Source organism: Molossus molossus, unplaced genomic scaffold, assembly GCF_014108415.1.
Source record: "Molossus molossus isolate mMolMol1 unplaced genomic scaffold, mMolMol1.p scaffold_m16_p_3, whole genome shotgun sequence".
Taxonomy (NCBI): Eukaryota; Metazoa; Chordata; class Mammalia; order Chiroptera; family Molossidae; genus Molossus; species Molossus molossus.
In genome coordinates this window covers 95,334,808-95,355,060 of record NW_023425366.1, presented here as the reverse complement: position 1 = coordinate 95,355,060, position 20,253 = coordinate 95,334,808, and the positions used below count along the sequence as shown (strand labels likewise).

The 20,253-nt window shown below is 41.6% G+C and overlaps 1 pseudogene; it reads left to right on the top strand.

The window, feature by feature from the left end:
* The first annotated feature begins 2,838 nt into the window (after window positions 1-2,838).
* Window positions 2,839-20,077, top strand: LOC118642091 (annotated as a pseudogene).
* Window positions 20,078-20,253: the final 176 nt, after the last annotated feature.

Here is a 20,253-nt window from a genome sequence, read left to right as displayed (position 1 = left end):
TCTGAGTCCATGGGACAATGCTCAATCCAATGAGCCAGGCTGTATTGAGATAATTTTTAATTTATATTAATTTAGGGAGAATTGACTTCCCTACAAAGTTTATTTTTCCATCTATAAACGTGGTATGTCTTTCCATTTCTGGGGGGGTGGGGGAAGCCTAATTTTGGATCCTTCCAATCCTATATTTGTTCATATAGGTTTTGCACATATCTTGCTATGTTATAAGTATTTTATCCTTTTTTGTTAATATTGTGAATTGCGTTGGTCTAGTTTTTCAAAGTATATCTGTTAGCTTTTGTTGGATAACAAACCATTCCAAACTTAGTGACCTAAAAAAAAATCAACCATTTATTTCACTGATGACTCTGTGGATTGGCAATTTGGTCTGAGCTTTTCTGGGTGGCTCTTCTGCTGGGCTCTTTCTTTTGTCTGCAGTCAGCTTCTGGTAAGCTAAGCAATTCTCCTTCTGGGGATTGGTTGCTTCTCAGCTGCAATGGATGACAGGAGGCAACTGGTCACATGCCTCCCATCATCCAGCAGACTAGCTCAGACTTGCTTACTTGTGGTAGTGGTGGTGGATTCCAAGAGCAAGAGAGCAGAAATACCTCAGCTCAAAACTCACAGTGTCACTTCTCTCTCATTACATTAGTCAAAGCAAGTTATAAGGCCAACCCAAATTCAAAAGATGGGGAAATACTCAACGTTTTGGCAGAAGAAACTACATCCCTAGCATTTTACCTTTTTTCTTTTAATTTTATGGCTGTTTTTGCAGTATATCACAAAAACAGTGATGATCCAGGTAGTTCTGGGAATGAGCTTTTCATGTAACCATCAGCCTGGATGCATGGCAAAGGTCTGGAAAGTGCTGCTTGAGGCACTTTGAATTTTGTCCTTATATTAAACCAGAACTTCAGAGAACTGAATACTTAACCTACAGTCTTTTCTTCCTTCACAGAATCAGCTTTTTTGAATTGTGCTTTGATACCTCCCATCAGCTAATACCGAAGGGGCATTAAAATCCACTAATCTTTTTTAAAATATGTTTTTATTGATTTTTTTTTATCCTTACCCGAGGACATTTTTTGCATTTATCTTCAGATAGAATAGGAGGGAGAGAGGAAGGAAGAGATGGAGAGAAACATTGATGTGAGAACCATCGAACGGCTGCCCTGACCAGGAATCAAACTGGTACCTCTCAGTCCATGGGTCACCGCTCAATCCACTGAGCCACACTGGCCGGGAAAATCCATTAATCTTATTTACTTGGGAGATCTTGTTAAAATATTGTCCACTGGGTCACTTATCACATAGTGTCAATTTCCTGGAAACTCAAGGGATATTTCTCTTCCCTCTTAGTACCAAGAATAATTGGATTTCTCCTAAGCCACTATTAATAGTGTAATAACTCCATTCTGACCCTCAGTTACTGCATGTACACACCCTGGCAATTTCTTTTTTTGTAAACATAAGGGCCTTGAGAAACCCAAAGAAAACTGTAAAGATAAGGGGTTAATGATGGCCTTGGGAAACTCAGAGGAACCATGAGAAAGAAGAGATTAATGGTTGCCCTAACTTCTAACAGCTGCCCCTGTGCCCCTTCTATCAGTCCTCCCCTCTTAACGGTCCCAAAAGCAGCACAAAGAATGTAGTTTTTTTCTCTATATATAGTTTGTGTCTATATAAGCCAGCAACAAAGAAGGCTCGGGGCTGTCAATTTGAGGAGAGCCCCACTTCAGCCCACCAGTGTAATAAAGTGCTCCTTTACAATTTGGCTATGCATCTCTGGTCGTCGTGCTGACACCTTACAACATTTGGAGACCCCAGCAAGATCCCTGGTGCTTTATGACACCAGGGGATATATACCTAGGATAAATGGCCTCTCCCAGTCCAGCCACTGGATACCTATAGTTCTTTGGGGGGGGGGGGGGTACCATCTGAAATGTTCCAGGGCCCCAGAGATCCTACTTAGATTTTCGATGAGCAGCCAGGAGATGCCAAGACATCCCCAAAAGATTTAAGGAGACCTGCTAAAAAGCCTCTGGAGGTAGGTTCTGGGTGACTAGTCTTTCTGGGTGAGAGTGAGAGGGCCAGACACAGCGTACCTCTCCTCTCCGGGATCCCCCTAAGACGTTGGGTGGGGTTCATTATGTTCCCACTGGATAAGGAATTTTCCTTGGCCTGGTGCTGGGGTGGAAGGGGAGTCTGATCACCTCTTGGGAACTTCTGGTGTGTGAATGTGACTGTGTGGATGTAATTGCTCATGAGTGACCGTGCTCCACAACACTTGTTATGGAGCCTCTATAAGTCCTTACCTGTGGTCCCGTGATAAACTAAAAAAAAAGCTAAGGGCAGTATCAGATTCTTGGGAACATTCTGGTCTCCACCTGCAAACCTAATCCATGCTGGGGGTTATACCGGCCTGTCGATGCCAAGAGGTGTCTAAATCTCCGAGAAATGGCCAAGTGGACAAAGCGAAAAGTTTCTGTCTTGTGTGTTTTCTTTTGTCTCTGTTCCTTATATGTGGTCCATGTGCTTATTCTGTTGCTTCAGCCTGTTTGTCCACTGTCTCCTCGAGGATTTACATTGGTGCTGGCCAGTCTCACTAGAGTTTGAGGATATTTTATCCTGGCTCACAGACCTTTTACTACAAGGAAGCCTACAAATCTTTAGCCCTTGGGAATTCTCAGTTTTCTCTTTTTTTCTGTTTTTCTGTTTAATCTGAGGCTGGCTTAAGGCTAAAACTTATCTACTTAGGGAGGATGGGAAATAGGCAAAGTTCACAAAAGATCCCCCTCAGATGCCTCTTACAGCACTTCAGGGAAGCTTTTGGAGACGAATATGGGTATGGGATTAAATTCTCAAAGGGTAAATTGTGCACTCTCTGTAAATTAGAATGGCCCACTTTTGGGGTAGGATGGCCCTTTGACCCAGAGTTAGTGCAGGCAATCTGGAATCGGGTCACTAGGGATTCGGGGCATCCAGACCAATTTCCCTATATTGATAAATGGCTTGATTTAGTGAGACACCAACCTCCATGGTTAAAGAGCCATGCCCTCCAGACCAGGGCATAAATACTAGTAGTGGGCCCCAAACTGGGCCCCAAGAGAAACCTAGGAAAAGGTAGGGAAGTGCCTGCGAGGCAGAGATCCAGTGAAAGGCCTGAACAAGTTTCCGACACAAACGTTTACTCTTTGGTCCCTAATTAGAGATTGCCTTAATCCAGTGCAGGAGGTGAATAAGGAAGGAAAACAGGGTGTAGAGAAAGACTTGACAAAAAGCCAAGAAAGACTATGAGTCCTTAAAGACTCCCCCACTGCCTTCCCTATAGCTGTGATTAATATTTGTGCTTTACAGGCCTGGAAAGAGCTCCCAACAAAAGGGGAAAATTCTCTAGGTCTTACATCCATCAGACAAGGATCTGTGGGGAGAGGGAGGATTTAGCTTCACAAACAGAGCCTATTGGGCACAGCTAATTACCCAAGGAAATAGCTAGGAATAGAGTTCAGTTTGAATAGAAATTTAAAGGTATTTCAGATACAGGAGCAGATGTTTCTATGGCCAGTTTACAAGAAATAGGACAGGTTTCCAGGCCCCAATAAAGTGTACAGTTTATCAAATGGAAAGATTCTGAGGACAACACTAGGTTTTTTTAATCCTATATTTTAGATCATTTGCCTGTTCATCTATAGGGACAGGACATTGTCCTTCCTCCCCCACCCCCCAGAGGAGGTGAATCTTTACCTTGTGCCCAGGCCCCATCACACTGGCTGTGGCAGATGCACCAAGAAGGGGGAGCAGCCAGAAAGGGGCCGTCCCTGCTGGTGAGCCGCCCTGTGTGTGTCGCATAGCACTGCGTGTTGGGACCGGGGTCCGGTGCAGAGAACTCCTTATCCTAGGAAATAGGGGCGGTGGGTGGGCGTGCAGACACACACCTGGAGGCCACAGGAGCCTCAGAGTTCCCCGGGGAGGGCGTCCAGCTGTGGAAATGGAGTGTTCCTTCAGTGCCAGCCCAGGCTGCTTGTCCACAGAGGGTTTGGTGGCAGCAAGTTTCCAACAAGCTTCTCTGACTTTGGGGAATTGAAAATAGGGATCCCAAGTGCAAGCGCAAAGTGCTCTTTTTTTTTTTTTTTTTTTTTTACTAGACCACTTTTATTTATTTATTTATTTATTTTTATTTTTTATCCTCACTGGAGAACATTTTTGCATTTATCTTCAGATAGAGGGAGAGAAGAAGGAAGAGAGAGAGAAACATTGATGTGAAAGAGAGACATCAAGTGACTGCCACCCACACGACCCCAACCAGGGCTGAGGTATGTGCCCTTAGCGGGAACCGAACCCGGGACTCTCTGGTCCGCAGGCCAACGCTCTAACTGCTGAGCAAAACTGGCCAGGGTGCAAAGTGCTCTTAAAGAGAGTTGAAAAACACTCTGCCCTGTGTAAATATGCGTGCTAGGATGACGCTTTCCTTTCCCGCATCCTTTTGAAAACCTGGGGTCAGAGAAAATTTTCCCATCCCCAAGCCCACAGTGGGACCCAAATACTGCTGGTCAGAGGGCTTCCTTGGACACTTTTTACTGTGTTCTCCTGTTAGGCCTAAAGGCCCAATTAATTGAAATAGCTCAAAAGAGATATGATAATAGGGACACCCCTAGAGAAAAACAAGATAATAGAATAGCAAAGGTAATAATAACAGCCTTAAGAGAAACAGGGCCCATAGAAAAAGATCACCCTAGGAAGGGAAACATGAGGAAGAGTCAGGATGGCAGGCTTAGGTCACAATTAGGGATAGAAAAGACAAGGGCAAAGCCAGGTGTAGAGGAACAAAGTAAAAAGCTATTCTTAACTTAGGAAAATGACAGGGCTGGGGCTCCTTCCAACTGAGCCCTCCAGAGCCCAGAATAATACAAGACAATAGGGGACAAACTAGTTAGCTTCCTGGTAGATACTGGTACAGCAGACTCAGTCTTGACCAAGCCAATGGGTCCCTAACCTACCCCTGGACTTCAAAGAGGACTATAGACCTTGGGAAAAATACTGTGACTCATTCATTTCTGGTCCTGCCAGAGTGCCCATATCCCCTACTCAGACGTGATCTCCTCCAGAGATCATTCCATTGCTGGCCACTGCTACTCCAGGCCAGCCCCCACATCAAGTTCCACAAGATGTTAGCCATCAATCCTGCCAGCCTGCCTCCAGACGATGAGCCAGAGAAACCTCTGCAGGACTGCCTGGAGGTAATCAACATAGTGCAGACGGCCTGCCCAGACCTCAAGAATGTCCCACTGCCATCATCAGATGAGGTATTGTTCACGAACAGGAACAGCTATGTCCAGGAAAAAGTCAGGAATGTCAGGGCAGCAATAGTAACTCTGGACTATGTCATCTGGTCACAGTCATTAAATAGGGGAACTTCAGCCCAATGGGCTGAACTCATAGCCCTAATCCAGACTCTCTAATGGAGCAAGAGAGATCTGCTGCAGATCAGAAAGCTTAGGAAGCAGACCTAAAACCAGTGGGGCCTCTCCAGATACACTAGGTCAAAAAATGACTCAGCCAAGCAGAAACAAGCTGTAAAAGAAATCAATGGATAGTGGACACTACCTGATGGGAGGTTGTTAGTCCTAGAGGCTCTAGGTCAGACTTTAGTCAACCAGCTGCACCAGGCTACCCACTTAGGTTACACCAAGCTTACTGAACTCCTGAGAGGCAGGCAATGTTTAGTAAGGTCACAGAGAAAGGGAGAAGGTGGAGAGAAGCAGGAATGTATAGGTCTAAGTAGGGAGGAGGAGAAGAAAAGCTGGAGGATGTGCAGATAGCAGATAGATTGAGCAAGCTCTCAGGTTCATATCAAGGGAGGGACTAGAAAAGTCAAAGAGGCTCTGTCAGCAAGCTGAAGAAGGATTGTAGAGAGGGAGAAAATTAAAAGAGAAGGATTATGCAAAGGAAATAAAAAGATAAGGAAGGATAAAGAAAAAGGACATAAATATTACAGGAAGACAGGACATTGGAGGAATACTCAAGAAGGGAAGAAAATAGGACACTGAGAGAGGGAGAGCTTGCCCCTGGTAATGGAATAACAGTCTAGGATGTAGTAAAGGGAGTAACAGATTTAGGCTACTCCTGACCCTTGGATCAGACAACAGCCCAGCCTTTATAGCAAAGATATCACAGGATATCTCTAAGGGGTTAAATATAAATTAGAAGCTCCATTGTACTTACCGCCCACAGAGTTCTGGGCAGGTAGAGCACGTGAACAGGACCTTAAAGGAAACCTTAACCAAATTTACTTTAGAAACCTGTGAAAATTGGACAACTCTGCTTCCCCTTGCCCTCTTACAGTTCTTGCAGACCCTGAAGTTCACCCCGAAAGCCATCCATAAACACATCTGCAATGTCCTGCCTGTGCCCATCTTGGACCCTGTGCACCTTTTCTAGCCCAGGGACTTGGTGTAGGTAAAGAAATTCACCACTCAGGGACTGACTCAGGCCTGGAAGTGACCATACACTGTCATCCTGCCTGCACCAATGGCTGTCAAGGTCAACGGCATCCCGATCTGGCTGCACCTTCCAGGCTGAAGGCGAAAAAAGCAGAATGGACAGTCCAGGCCTCTCCAGATCCCTTAAAAATGAGACACTTGCATTTATCGGGACTCTAATTTTCCTGGTTATAACTGTTCAGGGGAATCTTTATAGATCTGGGCCCCAGTAAAACTGGGAACTTAGAAATGGGATATTGGGAGAGGTCTTAAGAAATGTCACCACAAAGGGGATAGAAAAACCTGTTTTCGATCTCAACCTACGTGACCTCATGTGAGGCACCATAGGCACAGATAGTATTACTGAAGATTGATGTCATATAGAAGAGCCCCTACCCTGGGGTTATGGGACATCTACAGGGGAATGAGGACTAGAAAGGGTAGGAATCTATATATTCCCAGGGAGCGGTACAGTCACCACAAGTTACTTGAATGCAAATGAATACTTTTGTCCATCTTGGGGATATGAAACTATATATACTACTAAGGGCTATCTAAGAAGCAGGGACCCTCATATAGATTTTAGTTGGTTAACCAAGCCCAAGGGTTTCCCTCTAGGAAAATCTACCCCCATTCAGATTAATATCATTAGTCAGCCAGACCTTTATTAGGCCACAGGTAGGACATTGAGGTTGACTACGAGATATGCCTAAATTCAAGGCCACATTATTATATAGAGCTAGGCCTCTCTGAGTCAATTTCCCAGACCCCAAATGCTGACAACTGTACATGAGACCAGTCCAAGTTAACTTTGAGGGATATCCAGGGGCAAGGGACTTGCATATTCCCACCTAAGTATAACCTCCAGCAATACAAAACAGACTAGGTTTAGATCTCCTTTTCCTCAAGCAGGGAGGACTTTTTGTAGCACTAGGCAAAACTTGCTGTTTCTATACCAATAATTTAGAAATAATACAGGGACAGAGTTAATATCCTTAATAAAAAAGGTCAATGATATGACTTGTACATAAAAAAAGTGGGGATGTAATAACTCCATTCTGACCCTCAGTTACTGCACATACACACCCTGGCAGTTTCTTTTTTGTGAACATAAGGGCCTTGAGAAACTCAAAGAAAACTATAAAGATAAGGGGTTAATGATGGCCTTGGGAAACTCAAAGGAACCATGAGAAAAAAGAGATTAATGGTTGCCCTAACCTCTAACAGCTGCACTTGCCTCACTTCCATCAGTTCCCCGCTTAACGATGCAAAAGCATACTACCAAGAATGTAGTTTTTTTCTCTATATATAGTTTGTGTCTATAGAAGCCAGCAACAAAGAAGCCTCAGGGCTGTCGATTTGGGGAGAGCCCCCCTTCAGCCCACCGGTGTAATAAAGTGCTCCTTTATAATTTGGCTGTGTGTCTCTGGTTATCTCACTGACACCTTACAAGAATAGTTTGCTTTCCCCTGAAGATACACTGCAAATCATGTAACTGATCTTTTTTTCTTGCATTGGCTGCTGTTGCTTTTCAGAGCTAAACTGTGGGCTATTGTTTTGTCAATGCACAGGAACTTACAGCAATTTGAAATCACATTTCATCCCTGGATCCATCTTATTTATCCTCCCCATTTTCTTTTTCTCACTTTATTATTTCCTGAATTATTTTTAAAGGTAAGACAACTAACGTTTTTCAATTAACTTCTGTGTACAAAACACCAAAAATGGCATCAGGGATGCCATTTAGTGATATCAGTGAAAGCAGATGAAAGCACTTCACATTCTACAGATGAAGGAAAAAGTTACATTACAGGAGAAAGGAAGATAAGAGCTGAAAAAAACAGTGTATCATGATCAAAGTGCATAATACAACCCAGAGACAGACTGATAATCAGCTAGTGAGCAGACAAAACCTACAGCTTCTCTTGCTGGGAGGAAATGAAAAAGGTTTATACTACCCTTGGTATTCTCTTCTAGATTCTGTAATTAGTTATAGAGGTAGATATTTTTGGATCAAGGATTGCCTGTACTGGAAAGGATTCTGTTATTTCTGAATTTGCATTCTGTCTTTAATTTCCTTGCCTGTCCTTGACCACATAGTTGAAGCCTTGTTCTACAGTACAGGGAAAATAACTTTTCCTACAAATTATGATAGCATCCCCACACAGATCAGTAAGTAGACTTGTGCAAATTTCTGTCCTACAGGGACTTTCAAGACACTTGAAGAGATCAGATATAAACTTGTGACATTATATATGGTTAAATTATTACATATTGCTCCAAATTCCTAGAATGACAAATCTGAGCCTTGAGAGTAGTGAATTTGTTTCTATAGAAGTGGATTTGTCAAAAGATTAATCCTGAAAAATCTGCTTTGGCCTGTTTCATGTCCTATTAATATCTAATCAAAACCAATCATAAAAAGTAATACAACCACTTAGCTGCTAAAACCTAAAGTAGGCATTGGCTACCTGTGCTTTTGCACAACTTTTGGATAAATCATTAGTTTATCATCTAAACTTTAGCCTATAAAGATGTCATATGGAATTCCTGACTGAGACTTTGCATTCATAAATCAGGACATTAATTTTACTCATTTAAATAAGTAAAATTAAAAAAAATTATCTATAACATGTAACTTTAATAACTCTTCACTTGTTAAATAATGTTGATGATTTAATGTAACTGTTAAGTTAATATATAGTATTCTTTTTTTTTTTCTCCTTACCCAAGGACATCTTTGCATAGAGCAAGAGGGAGAGAGGAAGAGAGAGAGAGAGAAACATCAACGTGAGAGAGACACATCGACTGGTTGCCACCCACACGACCCCAACAGAGGCGGGGACAAACTGCAACCGAGGTACATGCCCTTAGTAGGAACCGAACCCGGTCTCTCTGGACCATGGGCCGATGCCCTAACTGTTGAGCCAAACTGGCCAGGGCAAGTATTCTTCATTTCAATTACATGATTTGTTTTTCTGAACATTTTTGTATATAAATGGATATAAAATATGTAAAAAATTATTATTTATTATATATATATTCTGGTTCTTGAAGCAAGAACAAAATACTATTTGATAGATTATTATCTGCGGACTTTTCTGATTACATGGGATCCAAAGGTTTATTTGGTACTTTATATATCTTGAAACATCTTTTTGTTGTTATTAATCCTCACCAGAGGATATTTTTCCATTGACTTTTAAATAGAGTGGAAGGGAGGGAGAGAGGAAGAGAGAGAGGGAAAGAGAGAGGAGAGAGAGAAAGAAACATTGATGTGAGAGAGACACAAGGATTAATTGCCTCCCACATGACCCCGACTGGGGCCACAGATTTAACCTGCAACCCAGATGTGTGCCCTTGACTAGGAATTGAACCCGAGACCTTTCAGTCCTCAGGCCAACACTCTAACTGCTGAGCCAAACTGGCCAGGGCATATTTTCAACATCTTATAATTAAGAGTTATAGTCACATATAATAGAGGCCTAGGGTCAAAGTTAAGTAAAAAAAAAACAACAAAAAAAAAAACAAAATTATAATTTGCTATTTATTCCTGTTGCAAACTGAATTAAAGTTTAATTTCAAATGCTTGGAGGCAAGATGCCTGTGGGTGGAGTGTCACTGCTTTCAGAATTTCCCCTGGGATATGACTGTGCTTCACATTATCATCTCACAAAATATTTATGTGTATTGACAGCAGGGAACTGCAATACAGATAATGAAGGATAATGGATATCGCTTATGTATGCTATGGATAATCTATATGTACATAATAGTTAACTATATTTTCTACTGGTCAGACAGGTTTATCTGATCAATGATTCTCAAAATCAAGTGTGTGCATGAATCACCTGGGTATCTTTTTTAAAAGATGCAGATTCTGATACATTAAGTTTGGAGTATGGTTTGAAATTCTGCATTTCTAACAGGATCCCAGGAAATGCTGATGCTGACGTTAAACAGGGCTTTATGTAGTTGAAGGGGAAGTTTTGCCATGTAGAAGCTGCCCTTTTGGGATATTGATTTTAGTTGTTAAGAAACAAGACTCAGTACTGTAAAGCTATAATAATCAAAACAGCATGGTACTGGCATAAAAACAGACACATAGATCAATGGAATAGAATAGATATCCCAGAAATAAGCCCACACTTATATGGTCAATTAATATATGACAATATACAATGGGGTAAAGACAATAAATGGTGTTGGAAAAATTGGAAAGATATATGAAAAAAATGAAACTAGACTAAAAAACAATCCAATTTAAAAAATGGGCAGAGTACCTGAATAAACATTACTCCAAAGAGGATGTACAGATGGCTAATAGACATATGAAAAAATGCTCAACATCGCTAATCATTAGAGAAATGCAAATTAAAATCCCAATGAGATATCACCTCACACCTGTCAGAATAGCTATCATCAATAAATCAATAAACAAGTGTTGGTGGGGATGTGTAGAAAAGGGAACCCTCGTGCACTGTTGGTGGGATTGCAAATTTGGTGTAGCCACTATGAAAAACAGTATAGAGCCCTGGCCGGTTTAGCTCAGCGATCAGAGCGTCAGCCCATGGAGCAAAGAGTTACGGGTTCAATTCCAGTCAAGGGCATGCACCTTGGTTGCAGTTTGTCCCCAGCCTTGGTCGGGGTCATGCAGGAAGCAACCAGTCGATGTGTGTGTGTCTCTTTCTGCCCCTCCCTCACACTCTATCTGAAGATAAATAGGAAAACATTGTCAGTTGAGGATTTGAAGAAAAAAAAAGAATAAAAAAAACAGTATAGAGTTTCATGGAAAAAATTAAAAATAGAACTACCTTATAACACATAAATTCTACTTCTGGGTATATATGCAAAGAAATCAAAGACACTAATTTGAAAAGATATATGTCTCTCTATATTCATTGCAGCATTATTTACAATAGCCAAGATATAACAGCAACCAAGTACTCATGAACAGAAGATTGGATAAAGAAGAAGTGGTTTATATGTATATACAATGAAACATTACTTAGTCAAAAAAAAAGGATGAAACCTTAACATTCCTAATAACATGGATGGACCTAGAGAATATTATGCTAAGTGAAGTAAGTCAGAGAAAGACAAATACCATATTTATTTATTTATATGTGGAATCTACAGAACAAAATGAACGAACAAACAAAACAGAAACTAACTCCTAGATATAGAGAACAAACTGATGATTGACAGATGGGAGAGGGCTTGAGTGACTGGGTGAAAAGTTGAAAGGATTAAGAAATACAAATTGGGACATCAAAATTATGACTAAACTACAAAACAACCATCATTCAGAATTGCCTGATATGGAGCTGAATGGAAGTCCTACAACTACAAAATTAAAGAAGAAGCCACATCAAGATTGGTAGGAAGAAGGGAAGTGCAGAGGGCAGATCCCACTCCCACGTGTGGCAGATAAAAATCAGGACAAACACCTCAGCTGTGAAGGTCCTCCCTGAGTGAGGGGTCCCCGTCCCACACCAGGCTCCCAGCTCACGGTTTCAGTGCCAGGAAGAGAAGTCCCCATAACTTCTGGCTGTAAAACCAGCAGGAACTGAGGCTGAGGGAGGCTGAGGCTGAGGGAGGCTGAGGCTGAGGGAGGCTGAGGCTGAGGGAGCCCCAGGCAGTTCCTCTTAAAGGAACCACCCACAGTCTTACATACTTGGACTCTCTCTTTCTGGGCTCCAACGTTGGGGAGGCAGCTTGAAAGGCACCAGAGAAGTATGAAGAACTGAAGTGTTTGGCATTGGGGCAAGAGCTGGAGGGGCAGCTTTCTTCTGGACAGACTTGCTGTGGGAGGCTGTTGTCCCTTTAGTGAGTCCTTCCCCGGGGTGGCAGATGGCTGCCATCTAGGACTTCAGCAACATGGCTCACACTGTTTGCCCTGCCCTGGTGATTCCCTGAGGCCCTGCCCCACCCAACCTTTGGGCCCACCCAAGCTGTTTCCAGTGGTTTTACCATAGGATTTGCCTGTCTTGGATCCTGCTTCAGAGTTTCCTGAAATCTCTCAAACAAGCAGCATCTGGTCTCAGAGAGCCCCATACCTCTTGTTAAGTGGCCCTAGGCTTGGCACTAGAAGCAGCCAGCCTTAGTTCATAACTTGGCTTTTTCTGGGCACCTCCAAGCCCAGCACAAGAAGCAGCCACCTGCAGATGACTTTGTAGCTTATGCCTGGTGACCCCGGGTAGAACACAGGCAGAGGCTGACCTTGTCCCAGAGCCAGCACAGCCAGTGGACAGCTTCAGACCACACAGACAGACACACCACCACCCAACTCCACAAGTGACACACTCAATGAGCGGACTCAGTAGGTACCAGAGCCCTGCTGAAGTAAGTCTTGCTCTGTGTGTTAGGCCCCTATATTGCTGATCCTCCACGGGAGTCAGAGGCCAGTGGGCACAGCCAGTCCTTGCAGCTGATCAGCCTGAGTAAATCCCTCCCATTGTTGTGCTAACAGCAATCAAGACTCAATTACAACAAAGTGGTGTCCAGTCCACACTAGGGGTGCACCTCAAGGACCCAGTTGGGGTGATCAGGGAGGCTGTTCCACTGGACCCCACATGACACCTACAATAATAGGCCACCCCAAGAAGCCTAAGAGACATAGCTACTCTACCTAATACGTATAAACAAACACAGGGACAAAGAAACGTGTCCCAAGTGAAAGAACAGAACAAAATCCCCAGGGAAAGAACTGAACAAAATGGAAATAAGCCATGAATCAGATGCAGAGTTCAAAACACTGATTATAAGGATGCTCAAGGAACTTAGTGACACCTTCAAGGAACTTAAGGAGAACTCCAAGGAACTTAGTGAAAACATCAACAACATAAAAAAAAGACCAGTCAGAAATTTACACAGAGTCAATAGTAGAGTAGGTAAAGCCAAGAAGCAAACCATCGATTTGAAATATAAGGAAGCAAAAAACACCCAATCAGAACAGCAAAAAGAAAAAAGAATCCAAAAAAAATGAGTACAGTGTAAGGAGCCTCTGGGATAATTTCAAGCATACCAACATTTGCGTCATGGGGGTGCCAGAAGGAGACGAGAGAGAACAAGAAATTGAAAACCTATTTGAAAACATAATGACAGAAAACTTCCCTAACTTGATGAAGGAAACAGACATACCAGTCCAGGAAGCACAGAGAGTCCCAAACAAGATGAACCCCAAGAGACTCACATCAAGACATCATAATCAAAATGCAAAAAGTTCAAGACAAAGAAAAAATATTAAAAGCAGCAAGAGAAAGCAGTTAGTTACCTACAAAGGATCTCCCATAAGACTGTTGGCTGATTTCTCAAAAGAAACTTTGCAGGCCAGAAAGAAGTGGCAAGAGATATTCAAAGTGATGAAAAGGAATAACATAAAATCAAGATTATTTTATCCAGCAAAGCTATCATTTAAAATCGATAGCCATATCAAGAGTTTCCTAGACAAGAAAAAGCTAAAGAGTTCATCACCACCAACCCAGTATTATATAAAATGTTGAAGGGTCTTCTTGAAGGAGAAGAAAAACAAAAATATGAACAATAAAATGGCAATAAACATATCTATCAACAACTGAATCTACAAGCAAAATGAGCAAGCAGAACAGAAACAGACTCATAGATACAGAGAACTTTTTGTTGCTTGCCAAATGGGAGGGGGCTGGGAGACTGGGTGAAAAAGATGAAAGAATTGAGAACTAAAATTAGTTGTTAGCCCTGGCCAGTTTGGCTCAGCGGTTAGAACATAGGCCTGCAGTCCAGAGAGACCAGGGTTCGGTTCCCACTAAGGGCACATATCTCGGTTGCAGTTTGTTCCCGGCCCTGGATGGGTTGTGTGGGGGCAGCCACTCAATGTGTACCTTTCACGGCAATGTTTCTCTCCGTCTCTCTCTTCCTCTCTCTTCCTCCCACTCTATCTGAACAAAAAATGGAAAAATGTCCTCAGGTGAGGATAAAAAAAACAATTTTTTTTAATTTTAAAAAAAGAAATTGGTTGTTAGACTGATGAACCTCAAATGGAAGGAGAAAGGGAAGGCAGGAAGAGGTAAACCAAAGAACTTTTATGCATATGTGCATAACCAATGGACAAAAACAATAGATTGTGGAAAGCAAGACGAGGGAGGGATTGAGGAGGAGGGAGTCAATGAGGGATAAAAAGGGGAAGATCTGTAATACATTCAACAATAAAATGCCCTAGCCAGTTTGGCTCAGCAGTTAGAGCATTGGCCTGTGGCCCAGAGAGTCCCGGGTTTGGTTCCCACTAAGGGCACATAATTCATTTGCAGTTTGTCCCTGACCCAGTTGGGGTCATGTGAGTGGCAACCAGTCGATGTGTCTCTCTCACATTGATGATTCTCTCTCTCTCTTCCCTGCTCTCTCCCTCCTGCTCTATCTGAAGATAAATGCAAAAATGTTCTCTGGTGAGGATTAAAAAAAAAACAAAAAAACAACCAATGGACATAGACAACAATGCTAGGGAGGTGGGGGGACGGGATGGGAAGGAAGGGGAAAAAGGAGAAACATCTGTAACAAAAATTAATTAATAAAAATTGGAGAAAAATAATTTTAAAAAACAACAATAAAGATAAGTTAAACAAATAAATACAAATTGGGCCCAGGCAGTGTGGCTCAGTGGACTGAGTGTCATCTCATGAACTGAGAGGTCCAGGTTCAGTTCTTGGTCAGGGCACATGCCCAGGTACAAGCTCCATCCCCAGCAGGGGGCATGCAGGAGGCAGTCAATCGATGTTTCTCTCTCACATGGATGTTTCTCTCTCTCTCTCTCCCTCCCACTCTTTCTTTCTTTTTTTTATCCTCACCCAAGGACATTTTTCTATTTTTTGTTCAGATAGAGTGGGAAGGAGAGAGAGGATGAGAGAGAAAGAGAGAAACATTGACATGAAAGGGACACGAGTGGCTGCCTCCCCGTACAACCCAACCAGGGCCGGAGACAAACTGCAACCGAGGTATGCGCCCTTAGCAGGAACCTTACCCATGTCTCTCTGGACGGCAGGCCGATGCTCTAACCTCTGAGCCAAACCAGCCAGGGCTCCCTCCTACTCTTTCTGAACAAGAAGTGAAAAAATGTCCTCGAGTGAGGATTAAAAAAAAAAAGAAAAGAAAGAAATACATATTGGTAGTTACAAGGTACACATGGGGATATAAAATATAGCATGGGGCGGGTTCTCACTCTCCTACTAGGGACTTGGATTTTAACTTTGCTCTTTTGTAGAAGGATTCTGAATGAAAACCAATAAAATACACCTAAGCCATCAAATAAATAAATAAATAAATAAATAAATAAATAAATAAAATATAGCATAGGGAATACAGTCAATAATATTGTAATAACTATGTATGAGCCAGGTGGGTACTAGAACTAAGGGAGCAAGGAATCACTTCATAAATTATGTAAATATCTAACCACTATGCTGTATCACCCACTGAAACTAATATAAAATAATATTGAATGTCAACTATGATTAAAAAAATATTTTCAAAAAAGAATGGAAAGTTCCATTTCATCCTGATCCTTACAAAAACTTGAAAATGTCAGACTTTTAAACATTAGCCACTCTCTGAGTGTGTAGTGACATTTAATGTGTTTCTTTTTTGAGTATCACTGATGTGTAGTGATATTAAATATATCAAGTGTAGGTTTTTGAGGTGATTTTTGTAATTTTTAAATTGGGTTTTTAAATTTTTTCTCTTGGCTTATGAATTTACTTTATGTGCAATATATGAGTCTTTTGTCCAATATATGTAAATATCTCCTCCCAAACTATGGCTTTGTTTTTTCCTTTTTGGAATTATTCTTTTTGATGGCTTGAAATTTTAAATTATTATTGAAATACAATTTTAATTCTATTAAATAAATATTGGTCTACCATCAGAAAAAGAAAAATAAGACTCAGAAAGAACCTTTTTATTTCCCCCATTTTTTGCTCAAGAGATTCAATGGAAAGACCTACTCCAGGAAGGGAATCTTAGGATGTTGCCTTACCTAATTTGAATTAAATGTGGTAAATAGGAGGCCTTCAGGAAGGGACATATTAGCTAGATACCTGCTGTGTCTCATTGTTTCTGAGTTGCCTAGCAGGAATTTGCCTGGCCTGAATGTTTGGTTCTTCCTCAACTACCTGTGAATCACCCATTCTCACTTCTGAAATCTAATAACCCGGTCAACCTGTCAACACCCATCCCCCTTTTCTCCTTTGTCCAAAATGTCATATATACCAATGTTGCTTCACCATGCACATGCATTGAAATTTTACTTTCTCCTGTTAATCTGCCTCTGTTAATTTGATTATTAATCCAGCTAGAAGAAGTTACAAGATGGGAGGAAAAATATTAATTTTTTAGCTCCCATATAGCCCTGTCACCTGTGGGTGTGTATACACTTTGTATTGGTGCCACAGCGGAAGACAAGATTAAAAAAGAAATAAAAATCTGCCCAGCTGGTGAGGCTCACTGGTTGAGTGTTGACCCATGCACCAAGAGGTCACCCGTTCAATTCCCAGTCAGGGCAAATGCCCAGGCTGTGGGCCCAATCCCCAGTGGGGGCATGCAGGAGGTAGCCTATTGATTTTCTCTCTCATCTGTCTCTCTTTTTCTCTCCCTTCCTCTCGCTCTAAAATCAATAAAGAAAAAAACTTTTTAAATCTTTCCTTGGATGAGATTAAAATTAAGCCATCATGCTGCCTAATTCCTGCTATAAAAAGTGCTTCATGGAGTTTTTTCATGACAAAAGAAGAAGGTGACATTTCCTTAGAATGAACACTAACAGATTTTTTGTTTGTTTTAGTTTGGTTTTGTGTTTGTTTTTTGTTTTGTTAATATATTTTTAATTGATTTTTAGAGAGAGAGGAAGGGAGGAGAGAGAGATAGAAACATCTATGTGAGAGAGAACCATCCATCAACTGCCTCCTTCATGCCCCTACTGGGGATCAAGCCAGAAACCTGGGCATGTGCCCTGACTGAATCAAATCAGTGACCTCTTAGTGCATGGGTCGACGCTCAACCACTGAGCCACACTGGATGCCAACACTAATGTTTTTTTTTAATCCTCATCTGAGGATACTTTTCTATTTATCTTTGGATAAAGTGGGAGGAAGAGAAAGGGAGAGAGAGAGAAACATTGACGTGACAGAGACATAGCGACTGGCTGCCTCCCCCATGACCCGACCAGGGTTGGGGACAAACCCCAACCAAGGCACGTGCACTTGGCCGGAATCGAACCCATGACTCTTTGGTCCAGCCAGGGCAACACTAATGTTTTTTTGTTTAAAATTTTTGTTCCTTTATTGATTTTAGAGAGAGAGGAAGTGAGAGGGAGAGAAAGATAGAAACATTGATTGTCCATCTCCTGCATGCCCCCCACTGGGGAGTGGGCCCACAACCTGGGCATGTGTCCTGACTGGGAATTGATCCGGGGTCAACACTCAACCTCTGAGCCACACTGGCCGGACAACACTAATGTTTTATTTATTTATTTATTTATTTATTTATTTATTTATTTGGATCCTCACCCAAGGACATGTTTCCATTTTTTGTTCAGATAGAGTAGGAGGGGGAGAGAGAGAGAGAGAAACATCAATGTGAAAGGGACACATCCAGTGGTTGTCACCCACATGACCCAACAAGGGCCGGGGACAAACTACAACTGAGGTATGTGCCCTTAGCGGGAACCGAACCCAGGTCTCTCTGGAACACAGGCCAAAGCTCTAACGGCCGAGCCAAACCAGCCAGAGTAACACTAATGTTTTAAATCATGCAGGTCGAGGGTGATTCCTTAGGGGGAATGCTATCCATTTGCAAGGACAGGCTAACATAATCATTTCTGCATTCCACAATTCAGTCTACTTTAAAGTGCTTGATTAGTCTGTTTACAATGAATAACTTGTTTTCTTTGGTTTTTGTCCTCATAGCAATAACAAAAGTATACTAATTTGTGCACTGTATGAACTCTAGGGAGGCAGCAAGCTGAGCTCTTTATCTTTCTACTGCCCCAACCTCAAAAAAATAGCTATCCTCTTTTTTTTGTTTCTCTTAAATATCTTGAACTCTTAGATTTTAAAACTAGCAATAAAATAACACAAAGATCCTGGAGCCACAAGAAGGAAATAGGTAGACACATTTAGACTGTGCCCATCAACCTCCTTTTCTTTCTCAATCAAAGTACTTTTCCTTATGAATTTTGGAAAGTTTGGCTTTTTCCAGTGGCTGGAAAGAAATGTTCAGTTTCATTCCGAGGCACCACACACAAAAAAAGCTCCCTTTTAAGTATCAGCATGGATGCTGCCACCCCACCCACTTCCTTCTTTATATGCTTCTGTGTATTTCCATTACATTTGTTTTTTAGCGTAAGATTGAATATACAAATAAATCACTATCTGAGCTTTGCTTTTTCATTAAAGTTCTAGTATATTAAGAATGCAATTTTTAAATTTTAAATTTAATTTTCAATATTATTTAGTATTTTAGTTTCAGGTGTACAGCATAGTGGTTAGATAATCATGTGCTTTACAAAGTGTCCCCCCCCCCAATATTTTCAGTACCCACTTGGTACCATACATAGTTATTACAATATTATTAACTATATCCCCTATGCTATACTTTATAACCCTGTGACTGTTTTGTAACCCCCAATTCTTACTTCTTAATCCCTTCACTTTTTTCACCCACTCCCCCAAAACCCCCACCCCTCTGGTGTCCATAAGGATGTAATTTTTTAAAAAAGAAAGTATTGTTTGAAACAGAGTGTTATAACACAAAACAATCTGGATGTCTTTCCTATCTGTTTCTTATCTACAAGTTCTTCAGAGAGTGATTTATTTGTATATTCAATCTTATGCTAAAAAACAAATGTAATGGAAACACACAGAAGCATATAAAGAAGGGAGTGGGTGGGGTGGCAGCATCCATGCTGATACTTAAAAGGGAGAAAAGGGCAGCTTTTTTTGTGTGTGGTACCTCAGAAGCTGTGGCTGCGTCGGGATGAAATTGAACATTTCTTTCCAGCCACTGGCTGCCAGAAATTCATTGAAGTAGATGATGAACGCAAACTTCTACATTTTATGAGAAGCATATGGCCACAGAAGTTGCTGCTGATTCTTTGGGTGAAGAATGGAAGGGTTATGTAGTTCAAATCGGTGGTGGGGATGACAAACAAGGTTTCCCCATGAAGCAGGCTGTCTTGACCCATGGTTGTGTCCTCCTGCTACATTCAGTAGCAGGAGGCATTCCTGTTGACCAAGGAGGGCTGGAGAAAGAAGGTGCAAATTTGTTCAGGGTTGCACTGTGGCTGCCTGAGTGTTCTCAACTTGGTCACTTTTTTAAAAGGGGGGAGAAAGATATTTCTGGTCTCACTGATACTACTGTGCCTTGTTACCTGGGGCCCAAAAAAGCAGAATCTGCAAGCTTTTCAGTCTCTCTAAAGAAGATGATGTCTGCTGGTATGTTGTGAGAAAGCCCCAAATAAAGAAGGTAAGAAACCTAGGGCCAAAGCTCCCAAGATTCAATGTTTTGTTACTCCATCTATACTGCAACACAAAAGTCAGTGTATTGCTCTGAAGAAACAGCACACTAAGAAAAATTAGAACAGGCTGCAGAATGTGCTAACTTTGGCCAAGAAAATGAAGGAGACCAAAGGAAAATGCCAGGAACAAACTGCCAGGAGATGTAAGCTTTTCTCTCTGAGAGCTGTTACCTCTAAATTTGAGTCCAGTCAAAAATGATATTTTCTAAGTAATAAATAAGATCAGATATTTTTAAA